Genomic DNA, 18,288 nt, shown 5'->3' on the forward strand with positions numbered 1-18,288 from the left:
TGACGACGGGATTAATACTTGCATAGTCTCTGGAATATACAAGTTGCTTAAAATGAATTCCTGCCTTTATCGTTAGCGCTCCTTAAAACATTGCTCTACGAGTATATATCTTGAATTGTTCACCTTGAGGACTCTAAAAATTATTTATGGTGACATTATAAAGGCAGATTCTGAAACTAATAAGACTCCTTTTATTATTTAATTATAAATTTTCTCTAGAGTTGGCAAAAATCTTAAGAACTACATAACCATGTACTGATATGGTCATATTATAATTGTATTTAATTTTTAACAATTTGAAATTTAAATAATTACATGTGGTTTTCACTAAGAATATAGTCTATAACAGGAAATACAAATCTATTTTTTACCCACATACTTACAGTCAACCAAAGCCCCAAAAGAACTCCCTGCATTTGAAAAGCCTACTTAAGACAAAACCAAACTCAAAACAGCAATCACTGATACTTCCCATGAAAGTAGTATCTTAAAAGATAATTCCTGTGATGATGTTTTTTTTTAACAAACAGGACTATAGTGCACAAAAAGAAAGCAATGTTTACTCAAATGAAGTTACACTAAAACTAATTCCAGAAGAAGAGAGGTAGAAAAAGGTTACCTCTTTTAACCAAAACTTTATATGAAATTCAAATGTTTATCACATTATTCTTTTTAAAACAACAAGTAATTCAAATCAGAATGGCAAAGCCCTTTAATTTCCTACTCATACTGGCATGACTGCCTTCAGGCTGTGTGCAGCCTTGCATAAATGAAAAAGGGCATTATGTAAAAACGCCTCATTTGTTTAAGGAAGTCAGAATAGGGTACTTAATTAAATTTAAGAAAATCAATTCACTCTCACAAGTCCTTAACTGCTTGTGCAATTATCTATTATGTCTTATAGTTTATCAAGTACTTCAAAATTGCAAAACTTTATAACATTTTGCAAAGTACATGTATTTGTTTTCTAAATTCACTGGTTTATTAGCCTCACACAAGTTATTAAATTATAATGCTATATTTTTTATTTCTACTCTAGTAGAGGCACTATCAGAGCACAAAATCATACAAAAAGGAAGAGATAAAACCTATCAACAAGAGATTCTATTCAAAACAGAATGAAAACATTTTTCATCAGATTAAAAATGCTGTGCTGATATTTGGGAAAGCTACATAACAGATAAAAACAGGCATAAGAGACTACTACAAGCAACTACATGCCAATAAAATGGACAACCTAGAAGAAATGGACAAATTCTTAGAAAGGTACAATCTTCCAAGACTGAACCAGGAAGAAACAGAAAAACATGAACAGACCAATCACAAGCACTGAAATTGAAACAGTGATTTAAAAACTTCCAACAAACAAAAGTCCAGGACCAGATGGCTTCACGGGAAAGTTCTATCAAACATTTAGAGAAGACTTAATACCTGTCCTTCCGAAACTATTCCAAAAAACTGCAGATGAAATAACACTCCCAAACTCATTCTATGAGGCCACCATCACCCTGATACCAAAACGAGACAAAGATACCACAAAAAAAGAAAATTACAGGCCAATATCACCGATGAACGTAGACGTAAAAATCCTCAACAAAATACTAAATATCTGAATTCACCAATACATTAAAAGGATTATACACCATGATCAAGTGGGATTTATCCCAGGGATACAAGGATTTTTTCAATATCCACAAACGAATCAGTGTGATACACCACATTAACAAATTGAAGAATAAAAACCATATGATCATCTCTAGAAAAAAAAACAGGCAATGTATCAAATAAACATGGCTAAATGAATAAAATGGTGTTCCATTTTCATACACTTTCTCTCTTCCTCTGTAGGTCCTGTCTCCAATATAGAGCTACTATATTTTATAATGATCTCTTATGATTCCAAATATTAACAGTAGGTGATATTTATTTCCTTCTTCAATAGTTTTTATCAAAGTATCAAATAAAGCCTCATATAAGTGAGAGTCTGGTTGGTTTTGCTGTTGTGGTGGTTAAAACACACACAGGCTTTCCTCTCTATACACCATCTGCCCCTCTGCTACAGGAAGAAATAAAGGAAGAGAGGGAAGGAGGGAGGAAGAGAGGAAGGAAAAAAGAAAAGAAATACTATACCATAGTCTAAGACTGATATGGATGACGATTTTTAAGAAAAAAGTGATATTAAATATAAAGTTGAATACATTTTATGACCATAAAAATGATTTATGAAAAGAATTCTCAACGTAAGAAAATATAAATCAATGTAAATATACATACATCTTATTCAACTGTGGGCTTTATTAAACTAATAAGGTTTTCAGCAGAGCAGCATGAATGTCATGCTAAAACTCTATAAATAAGAGGCTGATTTTTAGAGACAGCTAAATAGTTCAGTAAATTATGTGACATGAAAGTCAAATAGGTTATTTTAAATAAAAAAGAAAACACATTTAAATGGATTTTTTTTTTTCTGAGGAAGCATAGCTGACATATTACTTTGCCCATATGCACTCAAATACACAACACTTAACAGTGACTGATGGGAATGAAAATTGGTGCAAACCTTTTGGAAAGTGCTATATTTTTCTATTTGTCTTTTAAGAGACTTAAAATTATTTCTAAGAATCTACCTGAAGAAAAATGAAATGCAGAAAATTATTTCTACTCAAAGATGTTCATTATGCTAGAATGAAGACAGACTGTTAGAAAAATTGATATATTTACCTAGCAAAATATTATTTTAATAATATTATAAAATAATATTATTATTATTTAAATAAGGAAGTGCTTGCTCCCATGTGTTTGAAAAAGCATGGGCTCTAGAAAATGGCCCTGAGTTAAAACCTCAGCTTGATTGTGAACTGACTGTGACCATAATCAAGGTAACACAAACTCTCAGCCTGTGTTTCCTCATTTGAAAATCTGATGTAATTACAGTTGACCCTTGAACAACAGGGGCGTTAGAGGCGCTGACCCTCTGTGCAGTCAAAAATCCGAGTACCGCTCTCTCTGCCTCAGAAACAAAGAAATTGATAAATGACTCACTCAAGGACAAGAAACTAAGAGTTTGACTAGAATGAGGACTCAACCCTAGTTCGATTCAACATACTGTGATCTCTCTAATTGAACACAAACATTTCCGCATATTTAAAGATCTGTAAAATGAAAATTCAGGTACTGTATTTATTGAAAAAAATTCATATAAATGGACCCATGTGGGTCAAACCCACATCATTGAAGAGTCAACTGTATACCACTTTATATGGGTGTAATAAGTAAATGAGAAAAGTATCTAAAATGCCTTGTTTGAAGCCTGGCATGCAGTAATCATGCAATAAACCAGTTACTCTGTCATAAATGAAAAAGCAGAATACAAAGTAGTATGTGCAGTATGACAAACTATGCAAAAACATGCACAAAAGGAGATATTTTGAAATCTTACCTATGGGTAATGGGAGTAAAGAGTGATTTTTCTTCTTTCTACTTTTCCTTTCCAATTGTCAATAAATAAGCATTTATCTCCTTTACAATCTGAAAAGTTTTTAATTTAATCACCATAAGGCATAGTTTTAAAATGTGCATATAAAAGTAACATAAAATACTAATATTTAATTAATTTTCATCCATTTACTTACTCAAAATATCACAAATATCTTTTGAGCACCTATATGCACCAAACACTACTCCAGGCACTGAAATAAGACACTTTGCTTGAAGGTGATGTTCTGGAGTGTGAAGACTGACAGCGAACAAATGCATATTTATTGCCAAATCATCAATTCTACAGTGGAGCCTATAAGCACTTTTTAAATGGTATTCTTGGCATTTATTACAACCTCTCAGTAAACAAAACTTAATATATCAAAAAAATTTTGTCTGTTTGTTTTTTTGGCCACACTGCACAGCATGTGGGATCTTAGTCTCCTGACCAGGGATCAAACCTGGGCTCCCGGCATTGGAAGCTCGGAGCCTTAACCACTGGATGGCCAGGGAAGTCCCATAAAAATGTTTTCTTGTTTTTGGTTTTTGGTTTTTGTTTGTTGTGTTTTTTTTTTTTTTTTTTTTTGCGGTACACAGGCCTCTCACTGCTGTGGCCTCCCCCTTTGCGGAGCACAGGCTCTGGACGTGCAGGCTCAGCGGCCATGGCTCACGGGTCCAGCCACTCCACAGCACGTGGGATCTTCCCGGACCGGGGCACGAACCCGCGTCCCCTGCATCGGCAGGCGGACTCTCAACCACTGCGCCACCAGGGAAGCCCCATAAAAATGTTTTAAGTTGTAAAATTTGTTTTAAAAGCCACAAGAAGACAGCATGCTGGAACAGGGCTTCTCAAGCTTTACTCTGCATTCAAATCCTGCCTTGTTAAGTAAAATGCAGATTCTCATTCGGGTGGTCTGGGGTGAGGCCTGAGATCGCACATTTTAACAAGCCCCTAAATGATGCTCACAGGCCCCGAATCACATTTTGAGTAGCAAAGTCTTAGAGGCATCGTTAGGATTTTTGCTCCAACAAAGTGGTTTAAGTTGACAATGCTGGCAGACAGAGTCCTGCTAACTAAAATACTCTATATTCTAATGTCAACCTTTTAGAAAGGAAAAATCGAAGACATCGCTAGTACCTCCTCCCAGAAATAAGGAATTCTTGTATTAGCTAACGTCTGCTTTGCTAAACCAAATTTAAGCTCCCATTCCCAAAAGTATCTCTCAGTCCTTCCACTACGATGGCCAGCTCCTCGTCCTCTCCTGGCCTCTGAGAGCCGAGTGTCCTGTCTTTCTGTTCCACCCCTTCCCTGTTCCCTTCCCACCAGCCTCCACCTCGGGCCTCACATCTCACGCTGGCCTCCCCCAGACTCCAGTCCACACCAAACTGCCGCAGAAGCCACCTTCCCTGGGGATGCTGTGACGTGCCATCTGCCCTGAGCAGCGGCCTCCGTCCATCGTGCCTCAGAACAAACTCCTACCACACTGGACCCTCAGGTCCCCCAACGGTCAGGCCCTCACCAGCTTTATGTCTCATTTCTCGGCTCTGGCTCCACACATCTGCAAGCCCTGAACTCCCCTCAATCTGATCGTCTCCTCTCAGCCTGCGCACATCCTCCTGCCTCCTCTTCATGCTCAATTCCAATCCTGAAGACCATCCAGATTTTTCCATGGTGCCTCTCTGTGACCTGTGCCCACACCATGTCCACAAAAAGAAACCAGAATTCCTCATTTACGCCATGGCTCCAGCAAACTCGGTTATGAAACACACATACACGCAAAACTACTTTTTCTGTCAACCTCCATTACAGCTGTTTCATTCCCACAGGTGAAAAATCCAACAGCTGGAGGTAAAGAGACTTTTGGCAAGAAGCTAACATGCTGTCCTGACTTGAGATGCTGGATGTCAGAGGTAAATAAGCCTGTGAGGAATTCCTTGAAACACTTTGCAGGTGCAAAACCACTTCTTCAATCCTGAGCCTGCTGTGATCAACTTAATGCCACACACCTCAGATCTTCCTCCCATCGCAAGAGCTCCCCCCAGGTGCACACCTGCATCCCTCCGTGTGCCCTTGCTCAGGGACGTCTATGGGCCTAGGGGTTATGGTGCAGGACCAGAAATCATCAGTAAGCTCCAAGAATGAGATGGCATGAAACACGCATGGAAATGCCGAATATGGGACAGCACAGAAGGCTCCTCATGTCTGGGGCTTTGTGTAAAGTAGCGCAGCCCTAGCAGAGCCTGGCAGGTGTCCGGGACACTCCAGAGCACCTGGCCTCCCACCCCAGCACAGGGCCTTGGCATCTCCGGCCCAGTACATGCTCAGAAGGCTCGGGTTTTTCCTCCATTCTCTTTCATTTTTCAGTGTGTTGACTAAGTGCTCTATAACTTGCTTCTCTAAATCTTCAGGTCTAAGATGGGGAGGAAGGAAAAAAAGGGTATCACTGAGTAGTTTCTGATTCCACTCCTTTTTTCAACATATGCTGCTTCCATTGAATTTAAGCTATTTCTATAAATTTTACTTTCTACTACTCTTAGTTTGCTTCATAAATGTCTATCTTTCATACATGTATGCTGTATAACCCCAGCGAGACTCGAAATTTCCTGAGGACAGAAACCATGTCTTATTTCCCCCATATAATTTCATTTATTTTATCATCAACATGTGCTGCTCTGCAGGCACTGCACACAGGAATTTTTATGAGAGGCACAGTCCCTGCTCTCAACTGCTCACAGACACTCCCACAATGCCTTAGTACACAGGTATGGTCAGTACACAACTGGCTAACTGGAAAATCCCTGCGACCCTAAATGCCATTAGGCACACCCCTTACTTATGCTGTTTCAGTATAGACAGTGTATTTTTGTTTTAGTCTTTTTATGTCTTAAAACTAAAATTACATCTCATATATATATATATATACATATATATATATATATATGAGAGGAGATACAGTTAAAGAAAAATCTATGTGGCCCTATGAGAGAGATTTGTCAATATATATTAACACTGATTCTTCCAACAAATAATTCCACATCTAGACACATAAAATACCCAGATAATGTTTTTCATGTCAGACATGTATAAAGATGTTCATTAAGCACTGTTAGGGACCCTAAAGAAATGGAACTCACCTAAATAGTTACTGGTAATGAACAAGTACATCATCTACTTACATGATATAAACATTATGCTGAACAGTTAAAAAGATTACATTTGACATATATATCAACATGGGTAGACTTCAAAAATAAAAAACTGGGTGAAAAAAATACAACCTGCAAAGGATCCTCATTATGTACATTTAAAAACACAGACATATATGTTGTTTAAGGAGAGAAACAAGCAACAAATGTGTAAATATGAATGGAAAAGACATGCCAACCTGAGGACAGTGGGGACGGAACCAGGGAAACTGGCAGTGCATTGGAACACAAAAGGGGATCTTAACTGTATCTGTAATGTCTCATTTCTCTAAAAAAATCTGGAGTGGTGAGTGAATATGGCAAATGTTAGCATGTTAATTCTGAGTACGAAGGACAGCTCTACTGTTTATAATAATACTGTACTTTTTTGTGTTTAAAATATTTAATAATTTAAGAAGAAAAAATGATAGCGTGCCCCTATTCAAATTATTAAAAGCTTTGATCTCTCTCCATCGTTAAAACAACTAAAGTGGGCTTCCCTGGTGGCGCAGTGGTTGAGAGTCCACCTGCCGATGCAGGGGACGCGGGTTCGTGCCCCGGTCCGGGAAGATCCCACATGCCGCGGAGCGGCTGAGCCCGTGAGCCATGGCCGCTGAGCCTGCGCGTCTGGAGCCTGTGCTCCGCAACGGGAGAGGCCACAACAGTGAGAGGCCCGCGTACCGCAAAACAAACAAACAAACAACTAAAGCAAACCAGGAAAACAGATGAGAGGGAAGAGGTCACTAGGATATTTCCCGATTACTAGCTATTCCATCTTAATGAGGAAGGTCAATATTGCTGCTGGACCATACATGCATCAGAGAACTTGTTACATCTTATGTTTGCTAGGTCTCTTGAGTGGGCAAACAGTACTCCTGGGCCACCTCCTGCACTGTTAACCTACCACTGAGCCACTGGCTGGGTGCTCTGCCACTGCCCAGCCATCCACCAGAGCTCCATCAAATGCAGGCTCTCTGAAAGGGGAGCCAAGTGTTCTCCAAAGCCAAGCACGTTCTCTTCCTATGCTAGCTAATCAGTGCTAATCCTGTCATCAAGGGAAAATAACTGAGTTTCTGCTATAACGGACACATGTGCAGGTTGTTTTAGAAGCTACAATTAGCTGTGCTTTTAGCATTGCCAGAAAGTAGGTGGGCTCATTTTGAAGCAATGATCATTTTCACTGGCAGCATTAGTGATCTAGGAAGTTATAAGTTATAAAATGACATATATAAATCTGAATTTCAAAAGGAAACACTTCTATCCGTCTCTAAGAATCCAACAGTCCCTTGGATTCCCCCCGCTTCTTTTCTTGAATTCGATCCATTTCATTTCACTACTGTATCTAATGAGAAATTCCACTAACACCAGTTTCATTTTAAACTCTCATTGTAGAATGTGTCCTACAAGCTACATTTCTTTTTTGTAACTGCTATAAACAGAATCAGAAATTTAGACTGTAGCCCAGGAAAATATGGCACTACCCTCTCAAATTGATGCCTATAATTGTCTTGTTTATATACGTGCACACACACAAAATACACACACAGTAGCAACTCACCCGATCTCTACTCACCTACATCTCCAGATTACCCAATATTAGAGGGAGAAAAATAGATGCTCCTCACCTACCAAACACTCCAGCTAGTGGGCTCTTCTCCTGTGTTTACTGAGAGAAGCGCAGTAATTGTACCCAAACATGTTTGTGCCGGTTCATTTTATTATTGCAATTATCAAATTCATTGTTTACTGTGTAAATAGATGAAATAAGAGTACAAAAAGTGTCATATATGTGAAAAATAATTAAATGCTTTGAAAAGATTGGTACAGGCATATGACTTTAAAAGCTCCTTTAGGATTAGTGAGCATGAGATAATTTTAAGACCAAGAGCTTTCCCTCAGAGTGCTCTGCCAATGACTTCACTCTCTGGCTCCTCTTTAAAGACCCTGATGCTCAAAATCACAGGAATGCTTTATAGGTGAGGCTTATGCAAGAAAGCCAATTGAGAATCCATCAGCAAACTCACAAAAGGCAAGGCATTGGCCCTACATCAAAAGTCAGAACATAATGTTTACTAGATGTTCTTTCAGTTTATAATCCCTTGCTTTAGATGACTTTCTAAATTAAATAATCACTAGTGATTCATCAAGGTCCATAAGAGGCCTCTCCAATACACCGATTTAGCTACTTCAAGTCCTTTTCTGATATTCAGTACTACATACATTTCTTTCCCAAGAGGGTTAAAACACTTGTTATAACATTTCCCAGTTGATGACAAACTGGTGAAGAAATTGTTGCATTACTTTATCCTTCAAATGTGTTCCTTTTTCTGTATTTCTTGTCTCTCTCTCAATGGCAGCGACATCTAGTTAGTGACCTGGAACATTTATAATTCCTCCCCCAACAACCAAAAATCAAATGAAAACCAAACAGTCCTGTTGATTCTACCTCCCCTTTCTCATGGATTGCCTCTGCCCTCACAGCCCCCATGTGGGTTATGACAACTGCAGTGTAACTTCTCTAGCTCCAGATTAACTGTGTATACCGCGCTCAGCATTAGCTTTCTGAAACAAAAATCTTTCGTCACTCCTCTGCTCAAAAACCACCAGTGGCTCCCTCCTGCCCAATGGGCAAGACTAATAATCTGGGGTTCTGTATAGAACATGGACCCACCTACTTCAACGGCATCAGCCTCCATCATCACTTCTAATACACCCTCTATGTGCAGCCAGGGAGGAGCTGAATACAGCACCAGCAGAGCCAGAGGCTGCTCCACCCGCCCGAGCGCCCCTAAGCCACCTCCCTACTCATCCTCAGGGCACCTCCTCTGACACTCGCCCAATTCCCAGAGCCCTGGGTTCAAGTCCCGGCTCTGTGAAGTGAGTGGTCTTGAAAAACAATTTAATTCTGCCGAGCGTCAGTTTCCTCATCTGTAAAATAGAAGGAAATGATAGTTCCTACCTCACAGGGTCAGAGGGAGGACTGAGTAAGAACATGAGGCAAGCGCCTGGCACACTGTAAGTCCTCATCAAGGTTTGGGATCCTTGTCCTCATGGACTCAATTGTATCCTCCTCCACCTGCCACCAATTCACATGTTGAAGTCCTAACATCCAGTGTTATGGATTTGGAGACAGGGTTTTCAAGAAGTAATTAAGGTTAAATGAGGTCATGAGGATGGGTGTCCAATCTGAAAGGACTGATGACCTTAAAGAGATTCCTCTCTCCTCTCTCCCTCTCTCCTTGTATTCAGAGGAAAGGCCACACAAGGACATAGTGAGAAGGGGACCATCTGAAAGCCAGGAAGAGCTCTCACCAGAACCTGATCATGCTGGCACCCTGATCTTGGACTTCAGCCTCCAGAACTGTAAGAAAATAAATTTCTGTTGTTTAAGCCCCCTAATCCATGGTATTTTGTTATGCAGCCCTAACAGACTAATAAACCTGTTCTTATTTCCCTTCTCATGATGTGACTCCATTTAAATTAGATGCTGTGTGATCTTCCTCACCAGACTGGTACTTCTTTGAGGGCAGGGAAAGGGTCTGTTCCTCTTAGGACCTGCCACAGTGATTTGAACACAGTAGGTAGTCCATAAATGTTTAATTTATAAATGAAAAAAACAAGAGTTCGATTTTAAGCAAACATTACCCTTCTAGAAGCTGGTGTTGAACTGTAAGAGCTAAATGTCATCACTAGACTTGCATTTGACTACTCAGAGAACACGGATGTGTAGTATAGCAAGGGTCACTTTTTTGTTCTATTTTTACTGACCCCAAGCTGAGGCCCCACCCACAGGGAAATCTCAATATGTAGCCAGAAGAAGGAAAAGAGATCAAATGTCTTTTCTCTTGACCTGATCTCAGGCACCTGCGTCCCACAGGTGCACATCAATGCAAAATGCCACAGCCCTTTGTGAGCTCCTTGAAGTGCTGAGTTCACAGTAGCAACTGTGCCACCAGCTACACTCTACTACCATCATACGTTTGTACTTAACTTTGTATTTGAAAAGGGGCTGTATCCAGTGTCTAAGTGCTAAATGTTACAACAACCAGTGAACACCACACAGAATGTCCAACATATGCAAGCTTTAAAACACGTTAGAGATACCAACTTGTAGTCTTACCTAATCTTCCCAGGGAGACAGTTTATCCGAGACCAGGCAACACTACTTTGCAACATCCCGGACAAATCTCCTATCACAAGGGATCCACAAACTTGAAGAGTGAGGGATGCATGACATGTAGAGCAGGACCCCCAGTAAAACTCATGCTTGAAAGGAAGGACTATTCATGCATCATTTACTGACTGAGCACCTACCACATGCCAGACATTAGGCTAGGTGCTGGGGATACAACAGTGAACAAATCAATGTTCTTAATCTCAAGGAGCATAGTCTAGTGGAGGGAAGTATTACATTAGGGAATGCAGGCAGTGCTCACTTTACACAGCAGTGCAAGACCCCAAAAAGGACCATGCATGCTGAAACATGCAAAATCATCTTAATAATAAATGGGAAAAATTACAATTGTCCTGTGACCTTTAAACTTTTTAAATTAAAACATTAAACCCACAGTGAACATCATACTCAATGGTGAAAGACTAAAAGCTTTTCCTCTAAGATCAGGCACAAGACAAGGGAGCCCACTCTTACCACTTCTATTCAACACAGTACTCAAAGCCATTCAAAATAGAAAGGAAAAAGTAAAATTCTCTATTTGCAAATGACATGACCTTATATATATACATTCTTTAAAACGCCATTTAAAAACTGTTAAAACTAATAAAATTCAGTGAAGTTGCAGGATATAAAATCAACATATAAAAATCAGCTGCACTTCTACACACCAACAATGAATAATCCAAAAAGGAAATTAAGAAAACAATTCCATTTCCAATAGCATCAGAAAGAATAAAATACTTAGAAATAAATTTAACCAAGGACGCAAAAGACATGAGATGAAAAGCACAAAATGTTGCTGCAAGAAATTAAAGACACTGATAAATGGAAAGACATCCTGTATTCATGAAATCAGATGACTTATTAGTGTTAAAATGTCAATACTACCTGAAGCTATCTACAGATTGAATGCAATCCTTATCAAAATCCCAATGACATTTTTTGAAAAAATAAAAAAAATCCATATTAAAAATCATATGAAATCTCAATGGACCCAAAAAAGACAAAATAATTTTGAATACTAAGTTGGAGGTTTCACACTTCCTGATTTCAAAACTTACTACAAAGCTTAGTAATCAAAACAGTGTGGTACTGGCATAAAGAGAGACAAAGGTAAATGGAATAGAATACTCAGAAATAAAACCTCACATATATGGGAAAGCACAGACTTTTTCAACAAATGGTGCTGGGAAAAACTGGACATCCACATGCAAAAGACTGAAGTTGGATTTTTACCTTATGCCATATACAAAATTGACTCAAAATGGACCAAATATCTTAAATATTGGGTTGGCCAAAAAATTCATTCAGTTAGTGAATATGTTGTTCAATAAATTTCTTCATGAAAATGAAAAGTGTCCTTAATTTTTACTTATAACCGAACAAACTTTTTAGCCAACCCAGTATAAGAGTGGAAACTACAAAACTCTTAGAATAAAGCATAGGAGGAAAGCTTCATGACAGTAGATTTGACAATGATTTCCTGGTTGTGACACCAAAAGCTCAGGCAACAAAAACAATAATAGATAAATTGGATTATATCAAAATTAAAACTTTTCTGCATTAAAGGACATTACGAACAGAGTGAAAAGGCAATCCATGACATGGGAGAAAATGTGTATGAATCATATACTTTATAAGAGGTTAACATCCAGACTGTATCAAGAATACCTACAACTCAACAACAATAAACAACACAATCAAAATGGCAAAAGAGATGATGCCAGCAAGATGGTGGAGTAGAAAGTGAGCTCACGCCTTCTTACAAAACACCAAAATCATAACTAACTGCTGAACAACCATAGAAAAAAACACAAACAAAAAAACAACACACTGGAACCTACCAAAAAGATACCCTACACTCAAAGACAAAGAAGAAGCCACAACGAGATGGTAGGAGGGGCACAACTGCTATAAAATTAAATCCCATACCTGCCAGGTGGTCAACCCATAATCTAGAAAATAATTATACCACAGAAGTTCTGTCACAGGAGTGAAAGTCCTGAGCGCCACATCACGCTTCCCAGCCTGGGGGTCTAGCAAAGGGAGGAGGACTCCCAGAGCATCTGGCTTTGAAGGCCAGTGGGGTTTGATTGCAGGAATTCCACAGGACTGGGGGAACAGAAACTCCACTCTTGGAGAGAGCACACAAGGTCTAGTGTGCACCAGGACCCAGGGAAAAAAGCAGTGACCTCATCAGAGACTGGGCCAGACATACCTGCTAGTCCTGCAGGAGGGTCTCCTGCAGAAGCAGGGGTGGCTGTGGCTCACTGCAGGGACAAAGACACTGGCAGTGGCAGCTCTGGCGAGTACTCATTGGCATGAGCCCTCCTGGAGTCCACCATTTCCCTCCAAGACCTAGCCCCATCCAATACCTTATAGGCTCAAGTGCTGGGATGCCTCAGGCCAAACAACCAACAGAGCGGGAACACAGCCCCACCCATCAGCAGACAGGCTGCTTAAAGTCTTCCTGTGCATGGCCCTACCACCAGAGGGACAAGACCCAGCTCCACCCACCAGTGGGCAAGAACCAGGCCCTCCCACCAAGAAGCCTGCATAACTCTCTTAGACAGCCTCATCCACGAGAGGGCAGACAGCAGAAACAAGAAGAACTACAACCCTGCAGCCTGCGGAGCGGAAACAGCAGTTACAGAAAGTTAGACAAGATGAGATGGCAGAGGAGTATGTTCCAGATGGAGGAACAAGATAAAACCCCAGAAGAACAACTAAGTGAAACAGAGATAGGCAATCTACCAGAAAAAGAAATCAGAGTAATGATAGTGAAGATGATCCAAGATCTCAGAAAAAGAATGGAGGCACATATTGAGAAGACACAAGAAATGTTTAACAAAGACCTAGAAGAACTAAAGAACAAATAGAGATAAATAATAACTGAAATGAAAACTACACTAGAAGGAACCAGTCGCAGAGTAACTGAAGCAGAAGAAGAGATAAATTAGCTGGAAGACAGAATGGTGGAAATCACTGCTGTGGAACCGAAGAAAAAAGAATGAAAAGAAATGAAGACAGTCTAAGATACCTCTGAGACAACATTAAATGCACCACCATTCACATTATACAGGGAACCAGAAGGAGAAGAGAGTGTGAAAGGACCTGAGAAAATATTTGAAGAGATAATAGCTGAAAACTTCCCTAACATGGGAAACGAAACAGTCACCCAAGTCCAGGAAATACAGAGTCCCAGGCAGGAGAAACGTACCAAGACACACAGTAATCAAAACGACACAAACTAAAGACAAAGAAAAAATATTAAAAGCTAACAAGGGAAAAGTAACAAATAGCATACAAGGGAATTCCCATAAGGATATCAGCTGATTTCTCAGCAGAAACTCTGCAGGCCAGAAGGAGTGGCACGATATATTTAAAGTGATGAAAGGGAAGAACCTACAACCAAGAATGCTCTACCCAGCAAGGCTATCGTTCAGATTTGACAGAGAAAGCAGAAGCTTTACAGACAAGCAAAAGCTAAGAGAATTCAGCGCCACCAGACCACCTTTGCCACAAATGCTAAAGGAACTTCTCTAAGCAGAAAACAAAAGCCCACTACTAAAAAAAGAAAATTACAAATGGAAAGCTCACCAGTAAAGGCAAACAAAGTAAAGGTAGGAAATCATCTGCACACAAATATGATATTGAAACTAGCAATTGTGAGAAGACGAGAGCACAGATGCAGGATATTAAAAATGCATTTGAAATCAAAAGACCGGCAACTTAAAACAATCTTGTTTATATACAGACTGCTATATCAAATCCTCATGGTAACCACAAACTGAAAATCTACAACAGATATATACAAAAAAGAAAAAGGAATTTAAACACAACACTAAAGTTAGTCCTCAAATCACAAGAGAAGAGAACAAAAGAGGAAGGGAAGAAAACAGACCTACAAAAACAAATCCAAAACATTAAGAAAATGGCAATAGGAAGATACACATCAATAATTACTTTAATTGTAAATGTATTAAAAGCTCCAACCAAAAGACACAGACTGGATGAATGGATACAAAAACAAAAACAAGACCTGTATATAAGCTGTCTAGAAGAGACCCACTTCAGATCTAAGGATACATACAGACTGAAAGTGAGGGGATGGAAAAAGGTATTCCATGCAAATAGAAATCAAAAGAAAGCTGGAGTAGCAATACTCGTATCAGATAAAATAGACCTTTACAGGGGCTTCCCTGGTGGCGCAGTGGTTGAGAGTCCACCTGCCAATGCAGGGGATGCGGGTTTATGCCCCGGTCCGGGAGGATCCCACATGCCGCGGAGCAGCTGGGCCTGTGAGCCATGGCCGCTGAGCCTGCGCGTCCGGAGCCTGTGCTCCGCAACGTGAGAGGCCACGGCAGTGAGAGGCCCGCATACTGCAAAAAAATAAAAATAAAAAATAAAATAAACTATTACAAGAGACAAAGAAGGACACCACATGATGATCAAGGGATCAATCCAAGAAGATAATAACAATTGTAAATATATATGCACCCAACATAGGAGCACCCCAATATACAAAGCAAATACTAACAACTGTAAAAGGAGAAACTGACAGTAATACAATAATAGTGGGGGACTTTAACACCCCACTTTCACCAATGGACAGATCATCCAGACAGAAGATCAATAAGGAAACACAGGCCTTAAATGACACATTAGACCAGATGGACTTAACTGATATTTATGGAGCATTCCATCCAAAAGCAGCAGAATATATTCTTCTCAGGTGCATGTGGAACATTCTCCAGGATTGAACACATGCTGGGCCACAAAGTGAGCCCTGGTAAATTTAAGAAAACTGAAATCCTATCAGTCATCTTTTCCAACAACAATACTATGAGACCAGAAATCAACTACGAGGAAAAAAACTGTAAAAAAAACACAAATACGTAGAGCCTAAACAATATGCTACTAAACAACCAACAGATCACTGAAGAAATCAAAGAGGAAATAAAAAAATACAAAGAGACAAATGAAAACAAAAGCACGACTATCCAAAACTTATGGGATGTGGCAAAAGCAGTTCTAAGAGGGAAGTATATAGCAGTACAATCTTACCTCAGGAAACAAAAATCTCAAATAAACAACCTAACCTTACACCTAAAGCAACCAGAGAAAGAACAAACAAAACCCAAAGTTAGTAGAAGGAAATAAATCATAAAGATCAGAGCAGAAATACGTGAAACAGAAACGAAGAAAACAACAGAAAAGACCAATGAAACTAAAAGGTGTTTCTTTGACAAGATAAACAAAATTGATAAATCTTTAGCCAGACTCATCAAGAAAACAAGGGAGAGGGCTCATATCAATAAAACTAGAAATGAAAAAGGAGAAGTTTCAACAGACACCACAGAAATACAAAGCACCATAAGAGACTGTGATGAGCAACATATGACTATGACTATCACAAGCAACTCTATGCCAATAAAATGGACAACCTGGAAGAAATGGACAAATTCTTAGAAAGATACAATTTCCCAAGAATGAACCAGGAAGAAACAGAAAATATGAACAGACCAATCACAAGTAGTGAAATTGAAACTGTGATTAAAAACTTCCAACAAACAGAAGTCCAGCACAAGAGGGCTTCACAGGCAAATTCTATCAAACATTGGGAGAAGAGTTAACACCTATCCTTCTGAAATTATTGCAAAAAACTAGAGAGGAAGGAATACTCCCAAACTCATTCTATGAGGCCATCATCACCCTGATATGGAAACCAGACAAAGATACCACAAAAAAAGAAAATTACAGACCAGTATCACTGATGAACATAGATGCAAAAATCCTCAACAAAATACTAGCAATCTGAATCCAACAATACATTAAAAGGATCATACACCATGATCAAGTGGTATTTATCCCAGGGATGCTAGGATTTTTCAACATCCACAAATCAATCAAAGTGACACACCACATCAACAAACTGAATAAAAACCATATGATCATCTCAATAGATGCAGAAAAAGCTTTCAACAAAACTCAACACCCATTTATGATAAAAACTCACCAGAAAATGGGCATAGAGGGAACATGCTTCAACATAATAAAGCCCATATATGACAAGCCTACAGCTAACATCAACCAGAGAAAGAACAAACAATAGTGAAAAGCTGAAAGCATTTCCTCTAAGATCAGGAACAAGGATGTCCACTCTTACCACTTTTATTCAACATAGTTTTGGAAGTCCTAGCCATGGCAATTGAGAAGAAAAATAAATAAAAGGAATCCAAATAGGAAAAGAAGAAGTAAAACTGCCACTGTTTGCAGCTGACATGATACACACAGAAAATACTAAAGATGCTAACAGAAAACTACTAGAGCTCATCAATGAATTTGGTAAAGTTGCAAGACACATAATTAATACACAGAAATCTGTTTCACTTCTATACACGAACAATGAAAGATCAGAAAGAGAAATTAAAGAAACAATCCCATTTACCATCACATCAAAAAGAATAAAATACCTAGGAATAAACCTACCGAAGGAACAGAAGACCTGTGTTCAGAAAATTTATTACAAGACACTAATGAAAAAAATCACAGATGACAGAAGCAGATGAAAAGATATACCATGTTCTTGGATTGGAAGAATCAATACTGTCAAAATGACTATACTACCCAAGGCAATCTACAGATTCAATGCAATCCCTATCAAACTACCACTGGCATTTTTCACAGAACTAGAACAAAAACTCTTAAAACTTGTATGGAGACACAAAAGACCCTGAATAGCCAAAGCAATCTTGAGAAAGAAAAACGGAGCTGGAGGAATCAGGCTCCCTAACTTCAGACTATACTACAAAGCTACAGTAATCAAGACAGTATGGTCCTGGCACAAAAACAGAAATATAAATCAATGGAACAGAATAGAAAGCCCAGAAATAAACCCATGCACCTATGGTCAATTAGTCTATGACAAAGGAGGCCAAGACTATACAATGGAGGAAAGACAGTCTCTTCAATAAATGGTGCTGAGAGAACTGTACAGCCACATGTAAAAAACATGAAATTAGAACACTCCCTAACACCATACACAAAAATAAACTCAAAATGGATTAAAGGCCTAAATGTAAGAACAGATAATATAAAACTCTTAGAGGAAAACATAGGCAGAACACTCAATGACATAAAAGACATCACAGTAATATCTTTTTCAAGTTGTCTTCTAGAGTAATGGAAATTAAAACAAAAATAAACAAATGGGACCTAATTAAACTCAAAATCTTTTGCACAACAAAGGAAACCAAACAAAAAGACAACCCATAGAATGGGAGAAAATATTTGCAAATTATGAGACTGAGATTAGTCTCCAAAATTTACAAACAGCTCATGCAGCTCAGTATCGAAAAAAAAAAAAAAACCCAATCAAAAAATGGGGGGGGCTTCCCAGGTGGTGCAGTGGTTGTGAGACCGTCTGCCGATGCAGGGGACGTGGGTTT

The 18,288-nt window shown here is 39.1% G+C and overlaps 1 protein-coding gene across 4 annotated transcripts in view; it reads right to left on the reverse strand.

Annotated features, from left to right (window-relative positions):
- The window catches only part of TTC39C (tetratricopeptide repeat domain 39C), a 111,866-nt gene that overhangs the window by 77,449 nt on the left and 16,129 nt on the right, over nt 1–18,288 (reverse strand). Inside the window, exon 1 of one of the 4 annotated variants that reach the window (XM_067015205.1) lies at nt 3,440–3,480. The exons of the other annotated variants lie outside the window; for them this stretch is intronic. The gene's annotated coding sequence lies outside the window, so the exon portion shown is untranslated. Of the gene's footprint in view, nt 1–3,439; nt 3,481–18,288 lie in introns of those variants that run through there. 4 annotated transcript variants of the gene reach the window in all.

Source organism: Kogia breviceps, chromosome 15 (assembly GCF_026419965.1).
Source record: "Kogia breviceps isolate mKogBre1 chromosome 15, mKogBre1 haplotype 1, whole genome shotgun sequence".
In the NCBI taxonomy this organism is placed as follows: Eukaryota; Metazoa; Chordata; class Mammalia; order Artiodactyla; family Physeteridae; genus Kogia; species Kogia breviceps.